Source organism: Rhamphochromis sp. 'chilingali' (assembly GCF_963969265.1).
Source record: "Rhamphochromis sp. 'chilingali' genome assembly, chromosome: 12".
In the NCBI taxonomy this organism is placed as follows: domain Eukaryota; kingdom Metazoa; phylum Chordata; class Actinopteri; order Cichliformes; family Cichlidae; genus Rhamphochromis; species Rhamphochromis sp. 'chilingali'.
This window is the reverse complement of record NC_137939.1, coordinates 3,075,793-3,089,395: the sequence shown is the minus strand read 5'-3', so window position 1 is coordinate 3,089,395 and position 13,603 is coordinate 3,075,793. Positions and strand designations below refer to the sequence as shown.

Here is a 13,603-nt window from a genome sequence, read left to right as displayed (position 1 = left end):
TACAGTTGTTGCTGCTAAGCATGGCCCAGCCAGTTTTTCCCCCTTAATAATAAAAACCTTAATTCAGAAACTGCATTTTGTGTTTAATTGTGTCATTTTTGTCTAATATTTAAATTTCTTTGATCTGAAACATTTACCAGCTTAACACAAACATACCAAAAATAGGAAATCAGGAAGGGGGCAACACTTTTTCACACCACAGTATCTTGTTCTGCTTCCTTGGGGTTCCCTGCTGCTCCTCTAAACCCCTCGCATGTCTGCACCTGTCGTTCCCTCCATTTCTCTCAGTAATCCCCTGTGTATCCACCTTCTTTTCACTGCTCTCACACGCCAAATTTGTTCCACTTCAGGACTCCTACAACACCAGAAATCGAATTGAACCCACCCACCAATGTTTCTTTGACCCTCCCCCCACCTCAGCTCCCGCCACAAACCTGCACACGAGTGGTAGAATCGTAAGCGTCCATGTCTGATTTGGTGCGTGCTGAGGCGTGATAAATGAAATTACAGTGCTGTCATGCAGGGATTTCAGAGCCCCGCAGTAAGACCTGGTTTTACAGTACAATGGCCGGCCACATCTCCTGCATGTATGAAACACAGATGCCATTTTCCATTTGCCACACTTGATTCACATTCTGTAAGCATCTGTTGCTTTGTTAAGGCTTTGGTTTCCAATTAAATGGTGGGAAACTAATTAATGCTTTCAGGGAATTTGCCTGGCAGAAGATTTCAGTGGGCTAACTTCTCTGCTAACCGGGGGGATATTTGATTTTTCTTGAAGAAAAGATGTTGCACCTCTGGCTCAATATGTTTCCCGTAAGCGTATATTAGGGATGAAGATGTCAGCAGTGCTGCCAAATGAGCTGTTGCAATGCATTGCGCCGGCACCTCCACTGGGTGGGGATGATTAGACTGTGCAAGACTGAACAAGGCGTTGCCTGTTCTCCATGTCGGTGCATTTTGTTTTATTTCCATTTCATGCTCTGGAAGTGATTTAGGGGTGACTGTTGTGAGAGTTTAAAGTGTGTGTGTGTGTGTGGTGTGTGTGTGTGTGTGTGTGTGTGGGGGGGGGGGGGGGGGGGGGGGGGGGGGAGCATCTGGTGCTGCCAGTCTGCAGTATGGCAAATTCAAATTTCACAGTTCTATGTTGCACTTTGAGAAACAAAATACCCTGTGATTGTTTAAAAAGACAGCAAAAGACCCCAACAAACTACATCATGTGTCGACTGTTTTAAGAAAATAAACTTTAAGTTAAAGCACGTCAAAAGAAAAAGTGCTCCCTCCTCATCAGTGATAGTGGAGCTGAGGAGGAAATGAATGCCAATGGAGTTCATTAACGATGTCTGTGTATGAGCCAGAAAGCTCTCAGCCTAATTCATTTTACTGCTGTGGAATAAATCACAATATTTCTGCTCTCACAGATAAAAGGTTTTCTTTCAGTACTGAGCCCAAACGGGCAGCGGGACAAAATCAGTTCATTAGAGTAATTGGTTTAACGTTTCTAATTACCTAGAGATATTTATACTAAAGAAAACTCAAGACGGTGCATAACCCTTTCTTTGCAGAATTAATCAGCCATTTATTTCCAAATCAAGGGTTTGATGATACTCTGAGGTGCCACAAGGAAAAGCGAGGCTTGAATATTCATAATCAATAAATTCTGGCTTTGTTTGCAGTGTGAACACTGTGCTAACAGCTCACCATTAAGTTGTGCATTAATCACTGGGTAGGTGTTCCAATTGCAAAGTATTCCAATAGAAAGTTTTAAATTGAGAAAAATTACTTTCTTTTTTGTCATGTTTATCTCTACGTTCTGAACTTCTTCCAGCTGGTGATGGGAACACTGTGTACCAAATGTGCGGATGAAGGAGAAGCTTGACATATCAAGGAGGACAGGAGCAGTCCTCAGTTTTGACAGCAGTGCAGCGGGTTGGGGAGGCTGTTATGTGCTGTTGTTGAATGTGTCGGCATTGTCATCACCTCCTGATTAGGGTGCTATCTCTGCTCTGCCTCTGAGGACAACGTCTGCAGAGAGCTGCAAAAAGTGAGTGTGTATTTCAGGCAGATGAGCTGAACTCCATGTAGTGACAAATCTTTGTGCTTCTGTTTGTGAAGCAGAGGGAGACTGGAGACGAGGAAGAGGAGGAATTAAAAAAACAAAAACGTTGGGCTCAGGTGGGCGTACATAGGCTGGCTTTGGGTCACAGAAATGAGCACAGCGCAGTGACTGCACAGTCCAGACCCAAACCAGAAGTGACAGTCTGTCTACTGTAAAGGTCATAGTCTTTATTACCTCTGTGGTCGCTATCGCTCTACGCACATCTGCGACCACCTCCCCTTCAAGCTTCTCCCTCACCTCCCCTCAGGGGCACAGCAGTAGGCACCTTGTGGCATTTTAGAGAAGCCAAGCCACCGTGTGAAATTCAGCCCTGCTACATTACTGATCACGTAGTGAAGTAATTTTACTGAGCCACAGAGAGACATGTGCCACGCAGAAGGCAAAGACTGCGGGACGATTTAATGGCACCACATAAAACCTGCGTATTTATCTTCAAATAAGGCACAGAAACCTTATCAGTGAATAAGCTCCATGTCTTTGTGAGACTTTTTTCCATCTCTACTATATTACATTAGACTTAAAAATGCAAATGATTAGATGATGCAACTCCCACATGGTCAGTAGTAATACAAGATCAAGATGGTAAAGGGTCGTTTCTATTTTTGAGGTTTGGGAGGGAAGCCTTTGAAGTGAATGACTGTAAACAAACATCACAGTGATTCCTTTGCTTTAACAACACAGCACGCAGCAACAAGTTCTATGCAAACGCCTCAATTTGAATATCAATGACATGAATTTGAGTATACATAAGCTGCAATTGACCATTTCTGATCTGACTGCCTGGCCTCGATTTCTGGTACCAATGTCTTATCTGTATCTGTAGTGGTGGTCTAACCTTTGGTGTACCACATCTGGTTTGTCTGAAGCTATTTACATTTAGTTAACATGCATAATGAGATGGATTCTGATGAGTGGAGCGCCGGTCATATCTAGCAGCCATACCACTGCAAGCATGGGCGGAAACTAAATCAGAGTCATTTCCCCTCAATTACTGAATGATTAACGCCAGGTCAGAGACGACCAGCTGACCTTCTGGCCACATAATGACTTTACATGGATCAATGGATCTCCAAAAACCAGACACACCAGCAACCCAAGAACTGTGTAGTCAAAATCTCAGGGAATGAGAGTTGGTGAAACCTGCTCTGACTGCTCACTTCTCACTCTTGGTTTGTCTTTTTTTTTATAACTTTTGTTACCTGTCACCTTTCTCCATTTTTTCCTCCTTTATAAAATTGTCACATTGCCCCCCCCCCGTCTCTTTCTTTTTCCCAGCGCTGGCAGTACTGTTGACTCACTGCTATTTTCCTTTGCGTGTCAATGTGTTTAAAACATTTTTCTGTCACTCTCTGCGGCTTTTCCATGAATTTCCTCAATATTTTCTACTTGATTTAACTTCCTGTCAACCATGAACTCCTCTGTACTCTAGAGTCAGATTTGAGGCCATCTGTCTGACAGCTACATCCTGGCCCTAACTGGGTCATGCCACTGGACAATGATCCCAGCAAAACAGCAAGAAAACAAGTGTTGCAATGGCCCAGTCATAGTTCAGACCTCAACCTTGTAAATCCTTAAGAGAGCCGTAGAAGCGCCTTGAGGCGACTTTTGTTGTGATTTGGCGCTATATAAATAAAATTGAAGAAACTAATAAACTTACAAAGAAACTGCATTGTTCCGAGAGGCATTGACTCATGGGCTGCACTGCTACCGTACTAACAAAATGCAATATGTCACGTGTTGTTCGTGTAGAACCTGGTGAGAGCAAGATGATTTTTAATTAAACCCAAAAGATTTTTCATGTGACTGTATATATATTTACATATATATTTAAATATGTTGGATTTAACAGTAGCAACATTAGTTGAAAAAGCTGGGGGAAGGTTAATAAAGGTCTGGAAAGACGTTAACGAACAAAATAAGTTTTTAGGAGTCTGTCAGAGCTAAAGATAGTGAAGGGTTCATCAGTCAGTGAAGAACTAGGGGCAATAGTTCAAGAATTTAAAAACCTTTTTCAACATAAAATAAACTTATTTCATCATCTTACATACAGATTACAATTAAAATGTTCAGAGGATACAGAAATATCTCTGTGCGCGAGGGACAAGGCTGAAACCCCAATTTTCAATGGCTGTGATCTTTAGACCTTCAAATCTCACCATATTTAACTAGAAAATAGAGTTGCAGTGTAAAGATTAGTGCCTGGGCTCAGAAACACCTCTAAAACCCACTGACAGTGATAACTAATCGCTGCATACACATACAGTTGTAGTCAGAAGTATGTATCCACTCATCATGGGTGTGAATGTCATGGTAATGTTTGTTTAAACATGCTTTAGCACCTCGATCAGATGCTTTTGATCCCCATCGACAAGCTTCTGGCATAATTCTCACTGGATATTTGAACACTCTTCTAGGTAGAGTTTATTTCAATTTCCTGGCTTTTTTTGTCTTCTGATAAAGAAGGTGAAATGCTTCTGTTCACTTGGGCAGCTACAAACTTCAGTCGAGTTTAAAGGTGTCGACTGTGGAGAAGGAGCTTCTTCTATTCTCTGAGGACAGTGACACTGGTGCTCCAGTTTTCACTTCACGGTGAACCTGAGCTTTGGTTGGTTGCAGGGTTGTCTTAAAAATCTTAACCCATCTCCTTCAGTCTCAAGCTAACAGTTTGGGTTTTCTTCTAGGCCTCGGCAAAGGGCTGACACATCAGAATAACTCGTGTGTAGGTACAATTGTTTGAACCGATGATCTTGGAATCTGCTTCTTTGGAAATGACTCCACACAGGCCTTCCCAACTTTTGTAAATCTAAAGAAGTTCTTCTTAGATCTTCACTGAGTTTGAAGAACCATCAGCACCACTTTTTAAAAGATTTGATGTGTATACATAAAGTTTTGTGTAGTTCAGAAAATCCCCCAAAAATTTCCAATTCTTGTGTTTTAAAGTCCTTAAAGATGTTTGCTGTACAATCATTACACGCTGAAAAAAAAAGGTTCAAAGAAAATTACCATGACGTTCATACCCACGATGACTGGAAAGTTCTGAGCACAACTGTATGAAAGCTAAAACTACAACGCAAAGAAAGACACAAGATCTAGAAACAACAAGACTGCCTTCAATGCATCCTTTCACACAAACTGAGGTAAAACGGGAAAACTGTGGACTTTTTTTTTTTGCACATCTCATAAAACCAGATTTTGTATTGACAGTAGAACACAGAAAACATATCAAATGGTTAAACACACATCCTGCGATTTTAAGAGAAACACCAGCTCGTATCTGAATGGGACGGCAGCGACACATCCCACAAAAGTTGGGACAGGAGCAACAAAAGGCTGGAAAAGTAAGAGGCACTAAAAAGTTACAGCCGGAGGAGCATTGTGCAACTAATTGGCTGCTGATGTGTCAAACTGTCTTCAGGCAGCTTGCTGTGATAGACGAGGGATTCAATGCTTTTCGCATGACATTTGGGCTCATTTTACAGAAGATGTTTTAACATGACACAGTGGGAAGATCAATTAAACACGTGCAAATAATAAAGTTTTTTTTTAAAAGATTTCCTTTTCCTGTAGGAAAAGGAAAGATGCTTTTGTCAGGGCACATTTAGGATTAAACCTTTAATTATTATCTTATATAGTTATTATTATATATAGAACCATCTGTTTCTCGTATAATTGATATGTGTCTCACTCTTTTTAACTCTATCCTAATTTAACCATGAAGAAAAATGTTTTTTTTAAAGCTTTTTTTGCTTTTCGAGCCAACCAGGAAACACTTTACAGTGTTTGTAGCTTTTTTGAGGACTATCTGTATATCTGTATTTATTTTTCCACCACGCCATCCTTGGTGACACACTATTCTCCTTTTCCTCCCTTAATCTCTTGTTCCCTCCTCCATCTCAGTACCTCTTTTCTCTCTCTCCCTTGCTGAAACTCCACACCCACATTGCAGCCCTTTGCTGTACTGCCCCTGTCTGCTCGCTTCTTTTTAAGCTGATGAAATTGCCCCACCTTCCCCGCTCCCTCACCCTTCTCTGTCTTTTGCTGACTGCGTCTGTTTTTCCTGCAACTCCAGGATTTAACTTGTTCATTCATAACCTTTCCTTCTCCCTCTCTCTCCCATCCTCCTCCTCATATATCATTCCATCTCTCCCGCCAGTCTGCTAGCTGACTCACTTACAGTCAAGTCGGGAGGAAGGAAAATGAGCAGAGAGCTTTTGCAAGGGCAAGTGGGAAGTCTCTCACAGATGAATGGGTTTGAGTGAAGGCCCAGCCAGCGGGTATGAAGAAGTGACAGCTGAGAATAAAAGTCTCCTCACAGATATGTTTATACTGCAAAGGTCGTGGAGGTGATTTTTATTTTATTTCTTCCGTTTGCTCGAGTCTCTTTAACATGAAACTGCTTTTAGGGAAGTGAAACGATCAGAAAGAGGGAGCAGAGACATCATCCCTATTGATTTACTTGAGTGCAACTTCATACAAGCTGCAAATTTTCCAACATCCTCCACTTGCAACTGCCTCTGGAATATTACTGCACTGGAATTTAGCTGTGGACTAAAAATCACTAATGAACTATAAAGAGAAGAATAATTATGATCCAGCTTTTGGGCTTCTTGTAAAGTTGTTGCATTTTGGCTTATTGGCCTAAGAGTTTTATTCACCGCTTTTCAACATCTGTTTAAAAAAATGTTACCAAACCCAGATTTTCTAAGGTAGCACCGTCATCTCTGCTCCATGTTCTTGTTCAGCCTGTAACCCAGTTTTAGTCTCCACTCCTGGCATCCAACCAAGCCCAGATTTCACTTTGACCTTGCAGCCTTTCTTCAGCCATCCAGCCTCTCCTGGGAATAATGGCTGGGGTTTTCACCTAACTAGCATCATCAATCATTATTCCCATCCTGTCTGCTGCTGTAGCGGCTTTTGTCTGAATGCTTGGCAGATCCTCGGACACCAGCGGCAGATGGGCACGCTGGCACCCTCATGTTGATGAGGAGCACAAAGAGAAACTACAGCAGCTCAGAAACTACTCAGCTACATCCAGAGATGGGCAGTAACGAGTTACAAGTAACGCGTTACTGTAATCTGATTACTTTTTTCCAAGTAACGAGTAAAGTAAGGGATTACTATTGCAAAAACGGTAATTAGATTACGTTACTTTCCCGTAGGAACGCTGCGTTACTGCGTTACTAAAACCGTGATTTTTTGCGAGAATGTCTCATGACAGTGACGTAAGCGAGTGCGAGGTTCGTGACAACAGCTGTGTGCAGATCAACAATGGATCCTATATCGATTGTGGGAGAGAGTATGAGCGTGCAGCGTTTAAAGCGTGGAAGTACTGACCTTACTTTGAGTTTGATTCCATAAAAAGTGACAAAAACATTAGTGTCCGCTGTGCGCGGGAAGAAAACTTCTTTTTACAGCGAAAAAACCTCTAAACAAGCACCGAGTGCGCAACGACGTAATGGGAAACTCACAGAGAAAGTCGCGGATTCTTCAACTGACCGTGGCACACCTGCACCAGGGTAAACCTCCGCCTACCCCCACTCCTGCTTTACAGGTGAAAATAGAGCAACAGGACCGCTGAGTCTTTGACTTTATTTATTTTCTGCTGTGTTTTACTTGCATCTATTTGAAAGAGTGAGTGTAAACACACAAAAATATTTTATTTTATGTGCTGGAATGTGCAGAAAATAGGTTTAAATGTTAAACTAATTTCTTCCAGTCAGAGAATGTTGCATATAATTAAATTTTTGCTTGATGCATAAAGTTAAAAGATTAAAACTAATAAAACAAGTTAAAAAAAGACACTTTTCCATTTGATTACATTTTGTATGATGGATTATGCAGAAAAAGTAGAATTGGGCTGAAAGATCTATCGCTTTATCACCTCTTCAGGTTGTAAATCGGGTTTTTAAAAAGTAACTAAGTAACTAAGTAATTAATTACTTTTGAAAATAAGTAATCAGTAAAGTAACGGGATTACTTTTTTGGGGAAGTAATCAGTAATTAGTTACTGATTACTTTTTTCAAGTAACTTGACCAACACTGGCTACATCAATGTTTCTGGAAGGGTCAGTGATTCTGCCAAATGTAGAGTACTGTGAAAAAGTCTTGAGCTGCCCCTCATTTCTTTAAATTTTGCGAGGAAAATGGGAAATACGTGCAGCAATTTTATTGAAACATGCAAATGTACATGTAAATACAGTATATGAGGCAAAAACAGAATTTGTACAATTCTAATGAGCTTGAAAATTAATACTTGGTGTGACCACTTGATCCTCCAACACAGCGTGAATTCTGTTAGCAAAACTTTCTCATAATTATTTAAAGGGATTTCAGTTCTCCGGGCTTCTTGAAGGACATTCAAAGCTCTTCTTTGTTCCGTTGTCTGTCAGGACGATCCCAAACAGCTTCGATGACGTTGAGGTCTGGGCCCTGGGGAGATCAATCCATGACTGACAGTGATCCATTGTGTGCTTTACTGTGCATGTATCTGCACTGGCAGTGTGTTTGGGATCAGCTGAAAAATGAAGCTGTTGCCAGTGAGAACTCTTGCTGATGACACTGGTGCACAAACATGAGACATGCAGCTCCAAACCAAGACAGAGCTTCCACCATGTTTTACAGTTGGCATTAGACACTCACTGTTATAGCTTTTTATAACAAATTGAACCAAAACTCTCATATTTTGGATTAACAACTCCATAATATGTGTTCCTGCTGATTTTCAGTCCAGGTCTTGTGTCATTAGTGTACCTTAGGTCTTCCTCTTTTCCCACTGCCTGGCAGCTCCATATTCACCATACTTTGTCCAGTATATCCAGTATCCCTCCTCTGCACATGTCCAAACCATCTCAGCCTCTGTGACGTTGTCTCAAAAAACACTCAGCCTGAGCTGTCCCGTCTCATTTCTAATCCCGTCCATCCAGGTCATTACCAATGAATTTTAGCATTTTGATTGGAAAATGTGAACATCAAACAAAACTGGGTATGTCATCTGGACCGACCATTTTCCAGTCTTCATCTTCTATATAGCTGCCCTCACTTCCTCCTTACTAATCCTCTGTGCTTCTTGACTCACTCACTGTCCTCCATCCCTCCTCCTCGTCCTCTCATCCTCATTTTCTTTATTCATCAGCTTGTCAGAGTACTCCTTCTATCTTCTATACACACTCTCTTCACTCTTTAGAACATTTCAGTCTCTGCCTTTAATCACTCTCACCTGTTGCACATCCTTTCCAGCCTTCTCTCTTTGTCTAGCGTCAACCTCACATATCCCACTTTGCCCATCTCTCTGTCTCTCTCTTTGATTCACAAAGGGCGAGATGCACTGCAGCATTAGTTTCTCTGGGACTGCTACTTCAAAAACACATGTAAGAGAATTACAAAATAAGTATGTAGTAGTAGAAGTAGTAATGATAATCTTAAAACAGCATGAGGGAAAACATTTAGGCAGCCTGAAGGCAACACATGTTTGAGTTCAGCTAGGGTTGTGAAACTGTGTGAAATTAAGAGGGACAGCTGCTTAAAGGATTGAAATGTTAGGTGTCACCTTTTTATAACGAGCTTGTTGACTTGTGGTTGTACTTTGTATTAGAGGGTCCTCGAGATAAAGAAATGTTAGAAATGTTGTAATGTTCTGTCTGCTTTACACGGAGTCAAGCAGGAGTCCTGCACGATCAACCATGGCACTTCTATAGAATAATTTCATTTATATGGATTATAGCATAAATGTGAGTTTTTAAATGTGAGCTGGGTGGGAAAGAATTATCTTTCCATGGAAAGATAATTCTTTCTTTTTTCAGTGCCAACCCCAGCCTACCCCTTTGTCCCATAATCCTGTGTTCTTTTGCAGGATTAATACACGTTTTTGTTTGTTTAACCTGACTCCTCTGTGTTTGCATTTTGGATCCTCCTTTTGAACGCCTTGCAGCCCTAAAGGGTTTTAGAGAATGAATGGGGATGGAGGAGGTTTTAAAATAGTGCCACTTTATTCAGTGCTTTAAAAGCAAATAAAAGAACATTCAGTTCGACATTCCTTGATTTTTGGATGAGCTGGAGGGGGAACAGAGAAGACTGAAACACAGATTCATGCTAGCAGGATGCAGCAGATAAAAGGACGTAAAATAAAAGACCTGCTTTATCACGTGCGGCAGATGATCATCAACTATCATCACCAAGTTATCTTGGCCCCGACAACAAGCACATCCACACAGCCCCTGAATTACCCAACAATGAAGCCTCGAATCAGGACCTCTTCCCCCAAACTCAAATAAGAAATGGCAGATATTCCTGACACATTTTTATTCACCGGCGTTATGTAACATTCATCTCAGCTGTGCCTGCGATTACTCTATAATGAACTGAAGTCCAGTGAAATTCTTAACAGTGCAATGAATTAAAAGAGCTTATGAAAGTTGAGCTCAGTGGAGCGTAGAGATTACAAACACAAAACCTCATATGGACGTTATTTCACCCTGTAGTCTATTAGCCTCTGAAACGGTGCAGGGAGAACAAGTGCTGGAGAGCCATAGGCTATTTCCTCTATTATTATTATGCCTGGCACTGCCCAGGTGAATACAAGAACAGTAAAAAGAGCTGCTGGACCCTTTAATCCTGACCGTGTGGAAGGAGAAAGGGGAGGACAGAGGGGTACAATAAAGGAATGGCCTGAATCCACAAGGAGTGAGGTGAGGAGAGTGATGGGAGGGAACAGAGGAGGAGGAGGGAGGGAGGCAGGCAGAAAAGGAAGGGTGATGTCACCTCTAACAGGCAGCCAATGAGAGTCAGGGAGGGAGAGTGAGAGAGAGAGAGGCCGAAGGAGGGTGTGTTTTTCTATCACTGCAGCATCAGCAGAGGAAAGGGGCACGATCATTTTCATAGAGAAGAGAAAGAAAAGACACAAGTAGATCAGGAAAAGAGGGCGAAAAGGACGGGCCGACAGAGCCAAGGAGCATCACTCTGCAGGTAAGAGCATCTTTTTGTGACGAGGTGGGCAGTTTGTCATCACATGGAGAGAGAGCAGGAGTGTGCTGGTGAGTGGATTAATTAGGCTGCTAGGTGGAGGTGGCTTGTTTCAGAATCGCACCTTTGGCTCGTCTCATGCTGGCGGTGAAAAGACGACCGTCTGGTTCGTGTAAATCACTTTATTCTTACCTTTCTTATTTAAATGTCTTCACATTGGGAGGACATCGTATTTCCACCAGACTTGTTGATGTTTGGGGGAAAAAATCAAATTACATTTTTTAAACACATTTAACTGAAAGAATTAGACAAATGTAAAAAATTTCACCAGACGTGTGTATTGCAGTGTTTTGGGGGAAATATACTGTAACACTGAATCACTTTTAATTGTTAAAGGAAAGTCAGGTGCCAGGAGTAACCTGTTGGTGTGGAATACTTTTAGAGGAAATCTCTTCTCTTTTGTGGCTGGATTTATCGCTTGCTGACTGAAGAGCAAGAACGCTGCATGCAACAGGCTCTCCTCTCATTATATTGAACACAGAACAGTGCCGATTGCCATTGAACCTTTACTGGTCGGCGTTACATTTCCTTTACCTTTTTAGCTAATGTTCCTTAAAGCTGGCGTTTGTCTTAAATAAAAACTATGAAATATTGATTAATGGATATTTTTAAGTGCACTGAACCATGTTTTACATTTATAATACTCTGTCAAGTGCAAAATAAAGCTGCCCTCTGCTGCAACTGTCTACTGCATCACATTTGTAAAATTCTTCGCTTTGCTTCTCTTTCTGCCTTTTTAATTTAATATGAATATTCATCTCCTTCATGCATTCCCCTCCCCCAGCTGATATCTGGGTGGCTTAATGTTAAGTACAGTCTATGATTGCCATGTCCTCGTCAGATTTTCACTCGGGTGTATGGAAAACGACAAAGCGGAGCAGACCCCAGCAGTTTTTCTAGTTCACCAGTCTTATTTCCTACACACCTGCAGTGAGTGTGTTGTGGCAGGTTGGTGTCAGGCTGGGTAATTTAAACCTGCTGAAATAAGAGAAGAAAAGGAAAAGGAAGTGGGGTGGTGAAAGAAAAGCAAAGAAATTCAGAAATCAACAGGAGACAGACTGAGAGAGAGATATTTAGACTGAAGGAGACATCAGAGTGAAAATAAGGGTGGGGCAGCGCACGCAGCAGACAGTGGAGGTGTGCCGACGGATGGAGGCGCTCACCTGGCTGTATGCCATACAGATGCCTGCTGTCAGCCTCTGCGACCTGTGAACCAATAGTTTCTGAGCCCAATGAAAACAGATGGTTGCACCAGTTGTGTTAATGCTACAGATCATATACAGTATATCAATATGTATTAAATGGATTTGCCAGAGACAGCTGCTGATGGTCGTGAGATTTTCCCCACTTGACGGTTCTTCACTGCCTGTCTCAAGTAACGCATGCATATCATGCACAGAGATGTGACTGGATTTTTAATAAAGCAGTGATTAAAAATCTGCGGGTATCACAAGTGTTTGTGTGCTAGTACTGCCGTGAACCGACACGCTCCCCCTTCCTCGATGCCTCAGTAGCCTGGAGCTTGTCCCAGATGAACCCAGTCGAGGGACTGGAGGGGAAGGAAGGCGCTCTGTCTCACAATGACTGTAACCATCTGTACAACATCCATAAACGCACTGCACTGCACACATCCACACAATAGATCACGATACAGCTGCTGCTGAAGGGGCACGTTGGAGTGAATGAGAGTGTGTGTGTGTGTGTGTGGATCCTCACTGTGGCAGCGATGCTCCAGAGACCCACTGCTGGTCATATTATCATACTATTAAATGCAGCGGATTTTGTGTGGCAGCAAATCTCTAGACTGCGCTGGGAGCTGCTTGTGTAGCAGTGATATTGTTGTCAGAGTAGCCAGACTTGGACTCCGTCATTACCCTTGCTACAGCATGGTGCAGAATGTAATCTCCCCTCTGACGCTGGCTGGTTAATTGAGCTGTTTCATCAAAGAGATGGATGGAAACAGGGATTTATGTGCGGAGAGAAGGACGGACGAATGGGGATGTGCAATAAAAATAAGCAAAGTAGGATGGTGTAAGCAACATTAAAAAAAAAAAAAAGCTGAAGGGGAAGAAGAGGAACGTCCTTTTGAAAGGCAAATCACTTTGCGTCATTTAAAGCATGGTCACTCCTTTCAGGGAGCGGAGAGAAGAGCACCAGCTAGGACGAACAAAAAAAGCAATGCCATAAGAGAAGACACCAAAAGGAAGACTTGTTTATTTAAACATAAATGCTCTAAATATTATTGAAGAAGGTTATAAGTAGAGCCCTGCAGTGCTTTGTGACATATTCATGCTTTTGCTGTATACGGTTTTTAATGTCAGGGACTGGCCCATTTCCAAATGCCTTTAGTCCAGCAGGGGAAGTCGGGAGCTGTGTTGTGTAGGAGGAGATGAGTGATTTGCTCTCAATATGCCAGCTAGGAGCAACTCCAGAGTAGAGCAGCACAGCTCTGGCCCTTCAGCCCCT

At 42.1% G+C, this 13,603-nt stretch overlaps 1 protein-coding gene across 4 annotated transcripts in view; it reads left to right on the top strand.

Annotated features, from left to right (window-relative positions):
- Nucleotides 1–10,956: 10,956 nt before the first annotated feature.
- Nucleotides 10,957–13,603, top strand: part of l1cama (L1 cell adhesion molecule, paralog a) — a 42,956-nt gene continuing 40,309 nt past the window's right edge. For all 4 annotated transcript variants that reach the window (XM_080898052.1, XM_080898051.1, XM_080898050.1 and 1 more), the window contains exon 1: nucleotides 10,957–11,080. The gene's annotated coding sequence lies outside the window, so the exon portion shown is untranslated. The remainder of the gene's footprint in view (nucleotides 11,081–13,603) is intronic.